Raw genomic sequence first — 17,415 nt, forward strand, 5'->3', positions numbered from 1 at the left:
ACATAAAAAATTGGAACTACCACTATTTTTTTCTCTAGGGTCTCTGCTTTCAGAAAACATATGTTTGGGGTTTTTTGTAATCTTCAGGCCTAAAATGATTTTTTTTAAATGTGTACAAAAAAAACGTAAAAAAAGAGCTCTGGCAGTGAAAGGGATAAAAGGTAAGCCTGACACTCCCCTTTCCTGATGAGCACCCAATCAGTGCTCATTACACTGCAAGGTCTCTCTCCTCCCTGCTAGTCCCTGGGTGCAGTGCTGGAGACAGGTGAGGAGGAGATAAACAGCGCAATGTTAAAAATATTAAACATTTAAGTCACCATAAAGCCCCTTTTGTTTTTAAAAGACCCAGACCTTCCTAAAAGCACCTCAGATTTAAATATGGTTTTGGTTGAAATGTATTTTTTTTTTTTAATCTAGTCAAATAGATTGTCATGAGGGACAAGTAGATTGGGATACCGATTTAGTCCCTGGACAAGTAGTTTTTTTTTTTTTTTTTTAAATGTCCACACCCCTGCTTACATATCTGAGAGTTGATTGGAGGGAAGGGACACACCCCCTTCACAAAGCACACAGGAACAGAACTGAGGCTGTCAATTAGCTGGAGGTCCCTCCCTTGTCACCTTTTTAGCTCACAGTGTCAGGAAAACATGTCAAAAGTGACTCATGCTGATAGCAGAGGAAGGAGACAGCAGAGAGAAAGGACACTTAGTGCTTTGGAGTGAAGCAAGCAAACACTATAAAAATATGTGCTTTGCTCAGATTTCATGTCTGAGGTTTACAACCACTTTAAGTTACATTTTAACCACTTGTCTAACAAGGTATGTTTATAAAAGTCAGACAAGTGTCAAGCTCCCACCTTACAGCTGCCTGCAGGGGTGGCTCCACACAATTTTTTGGATGTGCTGTGAGGGTACTAAAAGTATAAGTGGGGATGCTAATACGGCGTGCTTTTGTGGGCATGGACAAAAGTGGGTGTCCCCATGTGATGGAAAAAAAAAAGTAAAAGTAAAATAAATTTTGTTTTTTTAATTGTACAAAATGTAAGTTACTCCCAAGCACATTCGTGGTCTATACAATTGTATAGACAAAATAGCGCCTTGGGGCAAGATGGTTGGAGTACAATAAGCCCAAATGGGATTAGCAATGATACCCACCAGCTAATGTCAGGGTCAACAACCCGAGCAAGTGTAAAGGCCAGAATATCATAAATAACTCTGGCATGTAACAAAAATAAAACAACCAGCCTAGCACAATAATTTGCCCCAAGCTCAGAACAATAATTAACCTCCAGCACAGCACAATACTTACCAACAGCATAGCAAAATAATATACCCACAGCACAACAATTAACCTCCAACACTGCACAATAGTTAACCCCTTAGCACGGCACAATTCCAGCAAGACACAATAATAAACCCCAACATGACACAGTAACTCCCAGCACTGCAATAAACCCCAGGATTGTTAACCCCAGAACTAATTAACCCCCAACATTTAATAATAATTAAGCTCCAGGAGTATAGCAGTCAGTGTGCCCCTTCAGTATGTAGTGGGGCAGAGAGCAGTATGTAGTATGCAATGGGCCAGTATATAGTGGGACACTGAGCAGTATGCAGTGGAGCAGTAAGCAGTGTGTAGTAGGGCAGTATGCAGTGGGGGACGTAAGCAGTATGTAGTGGGACAGTGAGCAGTATGCAGTTGGGCAGCATGAAGTGGCGGAAATGTGTAGTATGCAGTGGGTAGTATGCAGTGGGGGCAGTATATAGTTGGGCAGTATGTAGTGGGCAGCAGTGAGCAGTTTGGAGTAGGGGGCAGTATGGAGTGGGCGGCAGTGCACAGCTTGGCGTGGGGGGGGGGGCAGTATGCAGTGGGGGCAATGAGCAGTATATAGTAGTGCGGGCAGTGAGCAGAATACAGAGGGGTCAGAATGCAGTGGGGACAGTGAGCAGTATGTAGTGGGGAGAGTATGCATTGGTGGCAGTGAGCAGCATGCAGTGGGGGGGCAGTAATTGTTCAGGAAAAAAGCCTCTCCTCTTTAGTCACTCACATGGCTGCAGACTCCCGGGGCTGCCATCGCTGCTCCTCCTCTCTTTCCTCTCCCATTTTCAGTAGAGCGACTGCCTGTGTATGTGGGGGAAGCTGGCCACACCTCCTCCCAACCCACCATCTTGATCAGCCTGTAGAGAAGCTGCAGATATGGGCTGCTGGCACCTCCACTGACTGCCCAATCACTTTTACAGGTTCTCAAAAGGGCACCAGGGTCACAGCTGTCATTCCTTGGCTAGTATAGCTGAGGATGAAGCTAAACATGATGATCTGTTTGAATAGTTGCATTGGAGGGCAGGGGTCATATTAGTAGACCCCCAATGTCTCCTTAATGAGGACTTGTCACCTGCCTATGCTATCACTTAGGGGGCTTGCATACTTTTTTTTCTACAAGTACATGGTACTGCAGGTACATATCAGTAATATGAAATGTTGGGGTAACATTTTTCACTTCCTAAACTCACAGTAGACACTTAAAGTAGTGGGGACATGTCAGTCAAATCCAGGAAGGAGGGAGCAGGGGTGTGAAGAAGCTGTGCCTTGTGTGTCTATGGGTGCACACAGACTGGCTTGGGAAGGAAGAAGGAATGTATGTGGGGGACTCCAGAAGAGGTAAAAGGACCACGGTGTGCAATACCATTGCACAGAGCAGATAAGTATAACCCCTTTTTTGTTTTAGCTTAAAAAAAAAAAAACACAACCTTTCCAATCATTTCAACACAACCATGCAAGAGCCATGAAGACTGGATGCAAACTGAAAGGTAAAGGCTTGGATTTCAAAACGTAGTAGATCGAAAGGCAACTAGTCTGCTACAAGCTTTAGACACACGTGAGCAACAAATGGCACCAGAAACATCTCAAGATCAATGGAAATGAAGATAACGGCATTTCAAAAACAACGGAAACGGATTTAACACAAACCAGATCCAAGAACAATGCTGCAAGGCGACCTCCATTCATTGTCTATGGAAGATATTCGCTCCCATTATTTCACATAAACACAATGTATACACACCGGACGTCTTCACAAAACTTACAGAACAATGCAGAACACACGACCCCAGTGTGTAGATAGACAGATCCTGATACAACGGACTTCACTGGCCAGAGGGGCGGAGCGGAAATAGCACGTGACTAAGTCACTTGATAGGGGACAGCCACTACATCACGACTATTCTAGATTGCTATTGGCTAGTATTTGTCCACTGAAGGGAGGTGGAAGTGATGTTAGAATAGGGAAGAGGAAGTGGGCGGAGTATGCACGCAGTGAATGGCGAGCCCGGGAAAATTCACCTTAGTCAGTGACTCTAAGTTGCAGGAAGGTAGTTATGGGGAGATTTCAGGAATTGATCTAGGGATGGGATGGGGGGAGCGACATTTGAGTGCACTGTTGGTTTTGCAGTCTGGCGAGGAGAGATAGGTGACACTCGGGTTCACTGTACGGTGAGTGGTGTGATAATTATATAATATCAGTACTGCTGTATGACGTGGCGTTACCAGAGCGGCCCTGCGATGGTGATTGGTGCACATGCAGACTGCCGTGCTGTTTTGCGGTGAGGCTTTCAGTGTAATATGTTGGAGACTGCGCACTTTACCCGGCTCCCAGGGACGATTCTGGGGTACCGGCAGATGACTGGGACAAGCTGCAATCTGAGAACTGTTACTGCGGATTGACACATATGCGGTGAAACTGTTAACCTTGAATTCTTAGCCTAGGTTCACACTGAAATGAATTGTGAGAAACCCTTATCCTTGTGCATTTGTCGTACCACATACAAGGTGTACTGCCCTTTGTGATCTGGTGAAGTTGCCAGTGCAATGTTAATGATACCCCAAATGTAGGGCAAAAACTCAGTGCGTGTGCCTGCATCAGATCGCATAGTTGTAGTGCAATTCCAAAATTGGTGCATGCACAAGTTTGGTGTGATATGAGCCCATTCAAAATGAATAAGCTCATATCGCACCATGTTGAATCACATGTGAATTGCACTGGAATGCAGTGCAGTTCATAGTGTGAACCAAGGCTTACTGCACACTTAGTAATCCTGAACTTTCTGCTTTACACTTAGCAGCATAGGTTCAGGTTTTACTCACCAATACCTTTTTAACCCCTGCCCACTAGTACCACAGTTTGAAGCAGCACATTATGCTGTATCATTCCCCTTGTGACCTATTTTTAGGGTCTAAAAGTGGAGGAGTGGTATTGTACACATTGCTACAAATTTTGAAAATTTCTGGTAACTGTAGTCCAGGTTGAAAGATTTTAAATTCTGGTCAGTAATAAGGTGGTTCTAAAGCCTCAAGGTTTTTTTTTTTTTACCTTAATGCATTAAGGTCAAACCTTCTGTGTCGCAGACTCACCAACCCCCCCCCCCCCCATACTTACCTGAGCCCCATCGCGATTCAGCAATGTGCATGAGAGCTGCGGCTCTCTTGGTTCTGTCTCCTCAGTGGGCAGATTGATAGCAGTGGGAATCATTGGCTCCCTCTCCTGTTAATTAAATCCAGTTGCAAGCATTGCATGGCAATCATTGGTTTAAGTCAGAAAAGAAAAAAGTGGTGATAATTGAGTTAGATACAAATACGCCTCTATTTAAAAAAAAAAAAAAAATTATAGTGGGGCAAAAAAGTATTTAGCCAGCCACCAATTGTGCAAGTTCTCCAACTTAAAAAGATGAGAGAGGCCTGTAATTGGCATCAAAGGTAGACCTCAACTATGAGAGACAAAATGAGAAAAAAAATCCAGACAATCACATTGGCTGATTTGGAAAAAATTTATTTGCAAATTATGGTGGAAAATAAGTATTTGGTCACCTACAAACAAGCAAGATTTCTGGCTCTCACAGACCTGTACCTTCTTCTTTAAGAGGCTCCTCTGTCCTGCACTCATTACCTGTATCAATGGTACCTGTATGAACTTGTTATCCGTATAAAAGACACCTGTCCACAACCTCAAACAGTCACGCTCCAAACTCCACTATGGTGAAGACCAAAGAGCTGTCGAAGGACACAAGAAACAAAATTGTAGATCTGCACCAGTCTGGGAAAACTGAATCTGCAATAGGCAAGCAGCTTGGTGTGAACAAATCAACTGTGTGAGCTATAATTAGAAAATGGAAGACATACAAGACCACTGATAATCTCCCTCGATCTGGGGCTCCACGCAAGATCTCACCCCGTGGGGTCAAAATGATCACAAGAACGGTGAGCAAAAATCCCAGGACCACACGGGGGGACCTAGTGAATGACCTGCAGAGAGCTGGGACCAACATAACAAAGGCTACCATCAGTAACACACTACGCCGCCAGGGACTCAGATCCTGCAGTGCCAGACGTGTCCCCCTTCTTAAGCCAGTACATGTCAGGACCCGTCTGAAGTTTGCTAGAGAGCATTTGGATGATCCAGAAGAGGATTGGAAGAATGTCATATGGTCAGATGAAACCAAAATAGAACTGTTTGGTATAAACACAACTTGTCGTGTTTGGAGGAGAGAGAATGCTGAGTTGCATCCAAAGAACACCATACCTACTGTGAAGCATGGGGGTGGCAACATCATGCTTTGGGGCTGTTTCTCCTCAAAGGGACCAGGACGACTGATCCATCTACAGAACAGAATGAATGGGGCCATGTATCGTGAGATTTTGAGTGCAAACATCCTTCCATCAGCAAGGGCATGGAAGATGAAATGTGGCTGGATCTTCCAACATGACAATGATCCCAAACTTACCGCCCGGGCAACGAAAGAGTGGCTTCGTAAGAAGCATTTCAAGGTCCTGGAGTGGCCTAGCCAGTCTCCAGATCTCAACCCCATCGAAAACCTTTGGAGGGAGTTGAAAGTCCGTGTTGCCCAGCGACAGCCCCAAAACATCACTGCTCTAGAGGAGATCTGCATGAAGGAATGGACCAACATACCAGCAACAGTGTGTGCCAAACTTGTGAAGACTTACAGGAAACGTTTGACCTCTGTCATTGCCAACAAAGGATATATAACAAAGTATTGAAATGAACTTTTGATATTGACCAAACACTTATTTTCCACCATAATTTGCAAATAAATTCTTTCCAAATCAGCCAATGTGATTGTCTGGATTTTTTTTTCTCATTTTGTCTCTCATAGTTGAGGTCTACCTATGATGCCAATTACAGGCCTCTCTCATCTCTTTAAGTGGGAGAACTTCCACAATTGGTGGCTGACTAAATATTTTTTTGCCCCACTGTGTGCACGCGCACACACACACACACACACACCTCTTTACACCTGTTCAATTGTTTGGAAACACAAATTGCTAATCAGCAAATTACATGGCAGCAATTCAGTGCATTTAAGCAGCTAGATGTGAAGACAACTTGCTGAAGTTCTGACTCCCCATCAGGATGGGGAAGAAAAGGGGATTTAAGTGGATTTGAAAATGGCATGGATTATTTCAAAAACTGCTGATCTACTGGGATTTTTACTCACAACCATCTCTAAGGTTTACAGAGAATTGTCAAAAAAAGAGAAAATATACAGCGAGCTGCAGTTTTGTGGACGAAAATGGTTTGCTGATGTCAGAGAATGAGCAGGCAGACTGTTTGCTGTGACATTCAGATGGTAGGGTCAGAATTTTGGTGTAAACATGAATGCAGGGATCCATCCTGCCTTGTATCAATGGTTGAGACTGGCGGTGATGGTGTGGGGAATATTTTCTTTGCACTAGCAAAGTGTGCCTTAGAGTGGCTGGTGAGTGTATATTTTATGTACAATTTTTGTGTTCCATTCAATAAAAGTTATTTTACATTACTGGATTGTATTTTTTAAATTCATATTAAATAAAAAGTCAAATATAATAAAATTACATATATAAAATATATTTAAAAAAAAAACTCCATTCCTTTTTTTTCCCAAAGGCATCCATAATTTTCATTGCAGTGCAGAACTAGTTATAACCACCCATTGAACTGGCAGGAATGACTGTTTGTTCCATGCTGACAGAACACTGTATTGCAACTGGAGTGAAACTGAGCAAATGGTACTATGGCATAAAGGGATGAGGTGTTAAAATTATTGTAATAAGGTGGTCTACAAGGCTATCATCGCTCAATTATAGGCAAAGTAGACAGAAGTAAATGTGACTTTGCATATACCAAAGGTAACCACTGTAGGCAGTAATATTTACAAACAATAAGAGTTAATTTTTATTTGAAAACTGAATTAAAACTGGCATACATTCATGACCAAAAATATTGGCACCCCTGTATTTCTATCAGATAATGCACCACTTTGCCCAGAAAATTACAAACGTTTATGCATTCTTATGTTTGTTTCTTTTGTTTGTATAGGTATGACACAAAATTGGAGAGAAACAAACAGCCAAATTTGACACATTCCAAGCAAAACTCCAAAAATGGACTGGACAAAATTATTGGCTCCTTCTCAAAATTGTAAGAAATAATTGCATTCCAAGTTTGTGATGCTCTTGTAATTAAACTTGCCTATATCAATTAACAGATAATGTTCTTGTGCCCACTGTGCTACATTTTCATGATGTTTACAGCCCATGGCACTGTAGCTAAACTTCCTGGACATGGATGAAAGAGAAAAACTTGATCAAAAGATTGCAACGAAGAATTGTTTGGTGAATAAAGAACCTCGATCAACTTATAGACAAATTCAAGCAGGGTACAACTGTGTCAGCTCGCCCTATACGTTGCCATCTAAATGAAAAGGGACACTATGGGAGGAGGATCCTACTGCTGACACAGAAACTTAAAAAAAAACAGATTGGAGTTTGCCAAAACATACCTACGGAAGACAAAATCTTTTTGGGAGAATGTGCTGTAGACAGATGAAACAAAAAATTACAGCTTTTTGATAAAGCCCATCATTCTACTGTTTTCAGAAAAGGAAATGAGGCCTTTTAAAGAAAAGAATATTCAGAACATGGTGGAGGTTCACTGATGTTTTGGGGTTGCTTTGCTGCTTTAGGCACTGGATGTCTTGATGCATGGCATTCTGAAATTTGAGGACTACCAAAGAATTCTAGAGTGCAATGTAGGGCCCAATGTCAGAAATCTGGGTTTCCATCATGGGTCTTACAGCAGGACAATGGCCCAAAGCACACATCAAAATGCACCCAGAAATGGTTTCAGACAAAGCGCTGGAGAGTATTTAACTGGCCAGCAATGAATCCAAATCTCAGTGTCATACTGGCGCTTTGCTTGACATTCCAAGCAAAGGGCCAGTTTGCTTTCCTTTGCCCCCCCAGACTGGCCATTGGGAGTAGAAAGACATAGCATCAGTACCCCATAATTGATTCTAATGGGAGGAATAGTGATCCATTGTTATCAATCAAATGAAGAGTGCCCCATTGATGGTGTCAGTAGGGAGAATGGTGTTCCATCATTGGTGTTAGTTTATGGAATAGTGCCCCAAGGGCCAGATATGAGCATGCAAAGGGCCACAGTTTGGAGACCACTGCCATAGAGCACCTGTGGAGAGATCTCAAAACCGCAGTTGGGAAAAGGAACCCTTCCAATCTGAGAGACCTGGAGCAGTTACATAGTTCGTCTGGCTGAAAAAAGACAAAAGTTCAACCATTATAAAAAAAAAAAAGTTATAATGCTATACCCACAGTTAATCCAGAGGAAGGCAACCCCCCCCCCCCCCCCCAGCAAAGCACAATCCAATTTGCGCCTGCAGGGAAAAAATTCCTTCCTGGTCCCCCGAGAGGCAATCTGATATTTCCTGGATCAACTTTACCTATAAATGTTAGTATCCAGTTATATTCTGTGTATCTAAGAAATAATCCAGGCCTTTTTTAAAGCAATCCACTGAGCTGGACAGAACCAACTCTTGAGGGAGTCTGTTCCATATTTTCACAGCTTTTACTGTGAAGAAACTCTTACGTGTTTGGAGACTAAATTTCTTTTCCTTCATACATAAGAGTGCCCCCTTGTCCTCTGTGATGATGTCAGGGTGAATAACTACACAGAGTTTGCTATATGAACCACTGATGTATTTATACATGTTGATCATTTCCCCCCTTAATCTCCTCAAGAGAGAATAAATTCAGTTCCTCTAATCTTTCCTCATAGCTGAGCTCCTCCCTTTCTCTTATCAGTTTGGTTGCCCTCCTCTGTACTTACTCCAGTTCACCAATGTTCTTATTGTGAATTGGTGCCCAAAACTAAACTGCATATTCCAGATGAGGTTTTACTAATGATTGGTACAGGGGTAAAATATCTCTCTTTTGAGTCTATACCTCTTATAATACAAGAGAAGATTTTGCTCGCTTTAGAAATTGCAGCTTGGCATTTCATGCCATCATTAAGCTCATGATCCAGCAGAACTCCCAGATCCTTTTCCACCATCGATTCCCCCAGTTGTACTCTTCCCCCCCCCCCCCCCACCCAGTAAGTATGATGCATGCATATTCTTAACCCCAAGTGCATAACCTTACATTTATCAACATTAAACCTCATTTGCCACATAGTTGCCCAATTAAACAGTACATTGAGGTCAGCTTATAAATTGAAGATATCCTGTAAGGACGTTATTCCACTGCACAGCTTGGTGTTGTCTGCAAAGACTAAAATGGGATTTTTAATCCCAGACCCTATATCGTTTATAAATATATTAAAAAGTAAGGGTCCCAACACTGACCCTTGGGGTATACCACTGACAACCCTAGACTATTCAGAGTATGAACCAACCACTACTTTTTGAATATGATCTTTTAGCCAGTTTTCTATCCATTCACATACAAATTTTTACAAGCCCATAGACTTTACCTTACACATTAGCCATGTGTGGGGAACTGTGTTAAACGCTTTTGCAAAATCCAAGTATACCACGTCCACCACCACCCCTCTGTCCAAGGTTTTGTTCACCTCATAAAAAGAAATCAGATTTGTTTAACAACTTCTGTCTTTCATGAATCCATGCTGTCGCTTAAAATATTTTTTTCCAGCAAGAAGTCATTTATGTGGTCTTTTATTAAACTCTCCAGTATCTTCCCAACTATAGAAGTTAAACCAACAGGTCTATAATTACTTGGTAAAGATTTTGACCCCTTTTTAAATTTTGGCACCATGTTAGCCTTACACCAATCCAGTGGTACTATGCCAGTCATTAAAGAGTCCATATAAATGAGAAACAATGGCTTTGAAATGACAGCTCAATTCTTTAAGGACCCGTGGGTATATGCCAGGTGCTTCACCTTTATTCTGTCTAAATATTTCTGGATCATATCAATTGTGAGCCAATGTGGATCATCTGGAGCTGTGTCAATACCATGCCCATTGTGGACAAGAGCCCCCCCCCCCCATGCTCCTTTTGTATACACAGAGCTGAGGAAGGTATTTAATAAATTTGCCTTCTCTTTGTCCTTAGTCACCCACTCTAGATTATTTTGTAAAGGGCCTACATGCTTGTACCGGACCTATTTACTATTAATATATTTGAATTTTTGGGGGTTGGTCCTGCTAGTTGGCATTGCAGTTGGCGGAAGAAGAGTGGTCCAAAATTCCAGTAGAGAGGTGTAAGAAACTCATTAATGGTTACAGGAAGCAATTGATTTGTTATTTTTTCCAAGGGGTGTGCTGCCAAATATTAAATTGTGGGTGCAAATAATTTTGTCCAGTCCATTTTTGGAGTTTTGTGTGGAATCTGTCAGATTTAGTGTTTTCTCCTCCACTTTTTTGTGTCATACCAATACAAACAAAAGCAATAAACAGAATGCCTAAATATTTGCAGGGATGTGCAAATTATATCACCTGATGCCCAGGACATGCAGTTCCAGGCATTGGGCAGGTGTTTTCTTTTTAAATTTAGTCCTACTGTGAGCAAGCTGTGATCCAACCCTTCCAGGTAGTGAAAACTGTGTGTGCGCTGGTTCTGCTTGGTGGCCTGGGGATGCTCCGGTGTGGTTCCTACAGCAGCAGGGGTCTTTTATGGCTGCTTGTCTGGGTTTGGTGCACCCCCCCACAGACACATGAATCTCATTTTTGGGCTGGCTGGTAATTGAGGCTGTTACTTTCCGGCCTGCTTTGGCTTGGTACTGTGCCCATCATCTTGTGGGCATTTCCCTGAGAAATAGTGCCCCCCTCTGGTGGGTGGAACTGTGGTGAGCAGTCATCGTGACTCAGGGCTTGCCTTGCCTGTGTTCACTGTCTGCTCACCTCTGACGTTTCCTTCCCAGTTTGACAGCTGGGTGCTGGGATTGCTGCTGTAGATACAGGGCTTCATCTGTTTCCCCTCCTTACCGCTGGGGAGTGTGGGGCAGCTGGTTAGAGTGCTGGAATAGCTTCAGTTCCTCCCCTCCAAAGAAGGAAACAGGTGAAATTGCATTGCCTCTCTGTAGCGAACCCACCACCAATCACATGGATACGGTGGCCAGGTGATGGACAGGCTTTAATGCTGCCTTGGCCCTGTGTCCTAGTGGGCACAGTCTATATACTTTCTGCTGCGTTTGATTTGTGGCTGGGGGGACAGAAGTGCTGTGCCCATCTTTCCTTTTACAGAGATGCACAACTTATGTCGCCTGATGCCTCGGACATGCAGTTCTGGGAGCTGGGCAGGTGTTTTTTTTTTTAATTTACCCTAGCTGTGAGCAAGCAGCAATGCGACTCTTCCGGGTAGGTGGTGCATGCACCTCTTACCCCTGCTGTGCTGTCATTTGCTCCAGCACACGCCAATCACTGGGTCTTGGCCAATGATTTATGGCCAAGAACCTCTGATCGGCTAACCGAATGACATCACAGCTCTGTGTTGTTTACCAGAGAGCAGCGATGTGCTGGCTTTTGTCTCCCTGCAAAGCAGGGAATAAAAACTGGTACATTGCTTAGTGAAAATGGCACACAGTTAACATTAATATTAGCCTAATCTGTGATAGATATATATAGATAGCTATATGTGCATTATCTGACAGAAATGCAAGAGTGCCAATATTTTTTGACATGACTGTACATCATAGTAAATGTGTAAAAAAATAAAAAAAAATATCTGGAACATTCCAATTTTTTTTGTGTGTGTCCTTGAACTGGGTCTACTTGTTTTATGTATTTAACTGCGCCTTCTGGACTAACAAGGAGTTTTTTACAAGGTTATACAGTTATAAACCTAATTCTAAGAAAAAATGTATACACGTTAACAATGTATCAAATATAACAATACTCCATATATTTGCTAGATGATAGTACATAACAGATTATACATATCAGGAAAAGGGAAACTATATGTGAGGGAGAGGAAACAATTGAGTGGTTGTGTCAATCAGTTGTGCCCAAAGGTCCATGGGAGACAGTTCCAGGGATATCAATTCCTCAAAAGGACTTGACCTGCAAGTATATATACTGCTCAAAAAAATTAAAGGAACGCTTTGAAAACACATCAGATCTCAATGAGGAAAAATATCATGCTGGATATCTATACTGATATGGATTGGGTAAGGTGTTAGGATGCCATATCATTTAAGGGAAATGAAAATTATCAATCTACAGACGACTGAGTTTAAAGATACTCTAAAAATCAAAGTGAAAAAATGCAGCAGGCTAGTCCATTTTGCTGAATTTTCATTGCAGCACCTCAAAATGGTACTCTGTGGTTTGTATGGCCCCCACGTGCTTGTATGAGATGCCGGACGGTGTCCTGGGGTATTTCCTCCCAGATGTGGACTAGGGCATCACAGCTCCTGGACAGTCTGAGTTGCAACCTGGCAGCGTCAGACTGAAACATGATATCCCAGAGGTGGGCTATTGGATTTAGGTCAGGTGAGTGTGGGGGCCATTCAATGATATCAATTCCTTCATCCTCCAGGAACTGCCTGCATACTCTCGCCACATGAGACTGGGCATTGTGCACCAGGAGGAACCCAGGACCAGCCTAGGGTCCGACAACGGGTCCAAGGATTTCATCCCGATACCTAATGGCAGTCAAGGTGCCATTGTCTAGCCTATAGAGGTCTGTGCTTCCCTCCATGGATATGCTTCCCTAGACCATCACTGACCCACCACCAAAACGGTCATGCTGAACAATGTTACAGACAACACAACGTTCTCCACAGCTTCTCCAGACCCTTTTACGTTTGTCACGTGCTCAGGGCTAACCTGCTGTCATCTGTGCAAAGCACAGAGTGCCAGTGGTGGAACTTCCAATTTTGGTGTTCAATGGCAAATGCTAATCAAGCTCTACGGTGCCAGGCAGTCAGCACAGGGCCCACTAGAGGACATCGGGCCCTCAGGCCATCCTCCATGAAGTCTGTTTCTGATTGGCCAGAGACATTCACACTAGTGGCCTACTGAAGGTCATTATATAGGGCTCTGGCAGTGCTCATCCTGTTCCTCCTTGTACGAAGGAGCAGATGCTAGTCCTGCTGATAAGCTAAGGACCTTCTACAGCCCTGTCCAGCTCTCCTTGAGTAACTGCCTGTCTCTTGGAATCTCCTCCATGCTCTTGAGATTGTGCTGGGAGACACAGCAAACCTTCTAGCAATGGCACGTATTGATGTGCTATCCTGGGGAAGTTGGACTGCCTGTGCAACCTCTGCAGGGTCCAGGTATCGCCTCATGCTACTAGTAGTGACACTAACCCTCAGGGCTGCCAATAGGGCATATCGCTGGGCCTCCTGTAGGGGCCCTGGGCACACAGGGGGGCCCAGACAGTAAGGGGATCTTTGCAGTAGGGTGGAGGGATGATTACAGAATGGTGCACAGTGCCTGTGTCTTTCCCTCCAGCAGCTGAAAGATGGTTTCTCCCTCCGCTGGCTTTTAGGTGCTACATACAGTCCATCATTCTGCAATCATCCCTCCGCACAGATCCCCTTCTCTGTGCTGCCCACATCTGATCCCCCGTGTGACCGGCCCAGCCCTTCTCCCTGCAGCGCTGGCTCTAAAGTTTGGTGTGCTGAATGTCTTACTTCTGTAAGGCCTAGTTCACACTAGCATTGAAAGGCATTTGAGGGGTGTTTTTAAAGCTCCTCAAACTCCTATGCAAATGATACTATGGACAGCACACAATGCTGTTCACATTATAAAAACATGAAGCGTTGGCGTCGCATCACTTCAAAGTTGAAGCCTCGTAAAGTTTGAAGGAATTTAACGCCTTTCCCCGCCTCTCATTCAATTCTATGGTGATGCTCCACAAACATGCTGGTAGGCATTTGGAGTGCTTTTTTTAAAAAAAAAATAATTCAGGAGGAATATAATGTCCCACAATGCCCTGAAATGACAGAAGAAAGCATAGAGTGTCCTGCAGTGTTAAATATCGCGACACTTATATTATTTAAGTGTCTGTTTTAGGCGTTTGAGGTAAAGTGTTCTAGTGCCAGGCTGATTTAAAACAGTGTGACTTTTATTTAATTCACACTTGGCATCAACATAAAATGAATACAAAAGATAAAATAAAATACAGAGTAAAATATAACAAAAGTTGTAGATTATGGAAAAAAGAAATTAGCTTTGAAAAGAAATATCTAATCTCTTGCCTGTTCCATGACAAATGTTTCAGTCTTGGCAGGGAAGACAACAGGTGTATCAAGGCTTTGTAGGCCTTAAGAAAAAAAAAGTGTGTGCGTGTCCCTCTATCTCTAAGGCACATCTTATATATATTTTACCAGACCAACCCACTAAACAGTTATTTCCTAATTCAGTGTGAGCTAAATAAGTAAAAGCCTTTTTTGTACATCTTCTATACTTATAACTCTTAGTGTCCATATTTGTAAACCTTCTATACTTATAACTCTTAGTGTGACGTTATCTTCAAACCTCTTAGACGACAGAAATACATGATACTGTTACGTAATATACAATAGCTTCACATATCTTTAGCAAGGACAATGATCACATAAATGCATAGATATAACCAACAATAATTGATACTAAACTTATCACACACTATTCCTAACTAATAAATTAATTATATGAAATAATTATCCAACTAACTATATTATAGATTAGACATGATTTTCTTTATAAAAGACATATTCTTTCTTTGCCCTTACTGCATATCTTATTACATTCCAATTGCTATTCTTAAAAGAAGCTTATGACCTGCTGACCTCTTAGACATGAATATACCATGGTTCATCTTTAACACCTGTTTTTCAAAGCCTTCACACACGCAAAGTTAAAATTGTACTAGCTCTGTGACTTTTTAGTTCTCATTTTAGAGGAGACACTGATATGAAAAGATACAGACGTCTGTTTTATGCTGAATTAATTTCCTACATGCAGTCATTTCCTTCTATGCACTTTCTGTTTGTGCTGCTTATAAAAAATGGCTGACATCAATCTCTCTGCGACTGATCCAGGAGGTAGAAAAACGGCCAGAATTATATGATCCTAGCACCCCAAGCTACTGTGCTGCAAGCATGAGGCATGCACTGAAGTATGTAAAGTGGCCTATGCAAACAGCTAGGAATCACTTTCTCCAAGGGAGAGGGAGAATAAATGTGAGTAATTTTCTTTCAAAGTAATCTTGTGACAAAATTTTATTTCCATGTTAATCCAGTTTGCTGTTATTGCACACTGCCCGTATGCACAGACATTAGTTCACTTGGGCAAATCCCATTCACTTTTCTGTGCCCACACATGATGCATTATCCAAATGAATGACTACCCATGTAATGGTCATAAAAAAATGTGATATCAATTGTATATGTTGTAATATTGTTCCTCTTTGTATTTTTGTTTTTTTTTTTTGGAACTGTAAAAACTATCAAACGGAAATCACTCAGGGACAGGTTCAAGAAGGATCTGACGGTGTTAGCTACCCAGTCAAGTGGTTCAGCAAAAAAAATGAAACCGCACCGACTGTTTAATGAGCTGCAGTTCTTGAGGGCTGTAATGAACAATCTGCAGGGGAAAATAATGATTTTCCCCACTGTATACTGTACATGTGATGTTGCCTACTGATAATTGTCACAGAACTTTACATGATTTTCATTTCCTTCACACAGAACTTGAAAAAATATTTCCGACAGTACTGATAGTCAAGATGTCTCCACTCCAGACATGGAGAACCAGGAAACTACAAATATGGGGGATTACCAGTGCACTTCTCCTAATACGCCCTCTACCTCCCCCGTTCCAAGCACCTCAAGGAGACATCGTACACAGAGCTCTGCTTCCAGGAAGAGAAAAGCTGATAACGAAATTCCTCCTTATCAATTTGTGGAAGTATGTAAGGAAATAAGGCTGCTAATGCAGGAGTCACATGATGATCAAATAGGTGGATTTTTTACCTCTATGGCACAGGACATGAGGCAGATTTCAGCACATCGCTTATCCGCCCTAAAATATGATCGCCTTGGGGTCATCCAGCTCTACATGTGCATATCATCTGCTCCTCCCCCACCAGAATCTGTGCAATACTCCGATTCCACAAATCCAAGATATACATATGCTCAACATAGTGCCCCTTCATATTCACAACACACAACATTTCAAAGCCACGCATCAGAGTATAATTCAGTGCCAGCGAACATCACAACAGGTGGGCCTGGAGCAGGTGACAACATCCAGCAAGGCCATTATACTTATTCTAATCATACTAACCACTCCTCATCTGAGTCAGTGTATAGAAACGTATAAATTAAATGCACTAGCAATTTAAAAAAACAGCCATAACATGATGACGATCCACCCAATATTGAGTAGGTCCCTGAACTCAACCAGACCTTGGAAAGTGTGTCCAGGATTTTTGGCAACAAGCTTTCCAAAGCAGTTTACTGCGAACCCCAGATTGCCTTCCTCTCTGGTAACTTCTCTGGTGGTCTTCCCTGACACACTCAGACATGGCCATCCAACCACATGATGTCAAACTATAAATTGATCATTGTCAAAGTGTGTCTAATTTTTTTTTCCTATACCTTTTTTGTCAGGAGCAACATTTTCCCCTACTGCCATTGGTGCCATAGGAGCCATTGGAACAAGATGTCAGCGGTCATTATGTTACGGATTATCATTGTATAGGTGAACATTTATTGGAAGGTTACCTGTAAAAGTATATGCAGCATTGAGTATGTTTAATATAATATTGACATGGGCTACGATATTTAACTACTTGCCCTCCAGAGGATTTACCCCCCTTCCTGACCAGGCCTTTTTTTGCTATTTGGTGCTGCACTATTTCAACTGGTAATTGCGCAGTCATGCTGTATGCAAATGAAATTTATGTCCTTTTTTTCAAACAAATAGAGCTTTCTTTTGGTGGTATTTGATCACCTGTGCGCTTTTTATTTTTTGTGCTATAAACAAAAAAAACCTGAAAATTTTGAAAAAAAACCTATTTTTTTACTCTTGGCTATAAAAAATATATAGTAAACTCAAAGTCATAAATTTAGGCCAAAATGTATTCTGCTACATGTCTTTGGTAAGAAAAAAAATCCGAA

General features: G+C 42.2%; 1 protein-coding gene and 1 long non-coding RNA gene across 3 annotated transcripts in view; one reads left to right on the forward strand and one right to left on the reverse strand.

The window, feature by feature from the left end:
* The window catches only part of MEN1 (menin 1), a 373,352-nt gene extending 370,163 nt beyond the window's left edge, over positions 1-3,189 (reverse strand). For both annotated transcript variants that reach the window (XM_089681659.1, XM_089681660.1), the window contains exon 1: positions 3,084-3,189. The gene's annotated coding sequence lies outside the window, so the exon portion shown is untranslated. The remainder of the gene's footprint in view (positions 1-3,083) is intronic.
* Positions 3,190-3,292: 103 nt separating this feature from the next.
* On the forward strand, positions 3,293-12,043 carry LOC149459084 (uncharacterized). The gene is made up of 2 exons (XR_016313358.1): positions 3,293-3,489; positions 7,367-12,043. It is a non-coding gene; the product is annotated as an uncharacterized LOC149459084 (long non-coding RNA).
* Positions 12,044-17,415: the final 5,372 nt, after the last annotated feature.

Source organism: Staurois parvus, unplaced genomic scaffold (genome assembly GCF_062004578.1).
Source record: "Staurois parvus isolate SC_StPar_1 unplaced genomic scaffold, SC_StPar_1.0 ptg000275l, whole genome shotgun sequence".
NCBI lineage: Eukaryota > Metazoa > Chordata > Amphibia > Anura > Ranidae > Staurois > Staurois parvus.